Source organism: Orycteropus afer, unplaced genomic scaffold, assembly GCF_000298275.1.
Source record: "Orycteropus afer afer isolate SDZICR_OR568_19922 unplaced genomic scaffold, OryAfe1.0 scaffold00281, whole genome shotgun sequence".
NCBI classification, from domain to species: Eukaryota; Metazoa; Chordata; class Mammalia; order Tubulidentata; family Orycteropodidae; genus Orycteropus; species Orycteropus afer.
The window spans coordinates 1408875-1410932 of NW_006921868.1; positions in this window are offsets into that span (position 1 = coordinate 1408875).

Consider the following 2058-nt stretch of genomic DNA (forward strand, 5'->3'; position numbering starts at 1 on the left):
ATTAAGCTTTATTACCATAAAAGATAAAATTATAGTTGATGCTTCATTGTCTTTTCCACACAGGAGACAATTGTTTTCTTTAACTAAATTAAAAATTTAAGTATGTAATACCTTTGGTATTTCTTTGTTGAACTGCTTCTCTATGCTAATACTTAAACAAGAGGAGTGCGATGGACCTGGAGAAATTCTTGCTTTTGGTGAGGAGAGTTTGGACCATATATGGGAATCATCTGGGTGGGTCTTAAGAAATGCCAATGGCCTGGCCCCACTCCTAGAAATTGTAATTAATAGATCTCAGGTGGAATATAGGCATCGTATTTTTAAAAGCTCCTTTATTTAGAAGCTGAATTTGAGGACACTGCCCTGAAATATTAATTTCCCCCAACATGCTTGTGGGAGAAAACACAATTTCCCAAAAGTGACTGACCAAAACAAGGATACTCAAACAGGAGAGGGACTGGAGGTAGCTAAGAACAGGATAGGTAGTTTGAAAAACTGTGGGATTCTAGTATACAGTGAAACCTGTGAGGACTGAAAATCAATGAGTCTGCCTTGTTTTGCTGGATCTTGCAAGTTTTCCACCTTTGACAGGGTTCAGTCTAACACTTTTCTATCATTCTCTGTAAGTGGAAAATATTTGAGTTTTCCTTCTCTGACAGGTTTCTGCCTTATACAAGTTGTAGATCTCACAGGCTTTACTGCACCTTCTTACAATGGTATTCATCTACTCCCCATCCCTACCACTCTGAGAATTTCTGGACTATTTATTTATCCCACTGACTGATATTCTCTCAGTCTCTCACATGCAAGAGGCAGCATGTGACAATGATTAGGAGCACAAACTCTGAAGTCAGGAGTTGGTTAGAATCCTGCCTCTAATACGTACTAGCTGAGTCAGCTACCACACTTCATGATATTTCAGCTTCTTCATTTGTGAAATGTAATGGTAATAAAACCCATGTCATAAGACTGTTGTGAGGATTAAATGACAATTCACGAAGTGTACTTAGAATATGGAGTCCTTGGATAGTGCAAACTGTTAAAGTGCTCCACCGTTACCCAAAAGATTAGTGGTTCGAGTCCACCCAGAGGCTCCTTGGAAGAAAGACCTAGAAATCTACCTCTGAAAACTCTCCCATTGAAAACTCTATGGAGTACAGTTCTTTGACTCATATGGAGTCACCATGAGTTGGAATCAACTTCACAGCTACTGGTTACTGATGGTTACTGAGACTGATGGGTCTATTGTCAGTATGCATACACGTCAACTGCAACCTTAATTCTTTATCTTGGTCTTCCTTATTCTCTTCATTGTTATTTTGTTTTTCCAGGCACCATACTAAGTGGTGGTGATGTAGCAGTGACTCAACTCTTACCTTCATGGATTCTATGGGGAAGGAGGCATTAAACGAGTAACACCACACAACATTATTATACATCAATCTTTGAGACACTCTATGCCAAAAGATGGAATGAAAAATTTAGTTCTTTGAGTGCTGTCTTATGCAAGCCAGTTATTCTCATTGCAGTGGTTATGATTAAAACATCCTTTATTAGAGAGTTGGTTTCCATCAAACTGTAGTATTTTCCAGGTCAGCACCATCTGTTTGCCCCTCACCCAAGAAGGGCAAAGAGCAGTGTGGTCCAGACATTCAACTTTTCCTGGGCTGGGCTACTTTGCCCAGATCCCTCAGGGATCTATTCCTGTAAAACCAAGCTGAAGGTCTCACTGCCATCCCTATCTCCTATTATTAACCCAGCATGGCCAACATACTGTACCAGTAAACCACAGCATGTCATCCCCAGCAAAGGAATGAAATACTGGGGTGTGATCAGTTGGCATATAAATTGAAATAGTTGTAGCTTTGTCATAAGTGGAAGGGTGGGAGAACTTTTTGAGGGCTGTGAAATAGACATCCGGTGGGTTTCATTCTTCAGAAGTATGGCATGATGTTAAATTTTTCAGAATGCCATGCCTCTGTACAGTCAACTTGGGTCTTTCCTTCTGAATTTATTGAGAGTATAGAATCATAAAGCTGCTTAACATAAATTTTAACC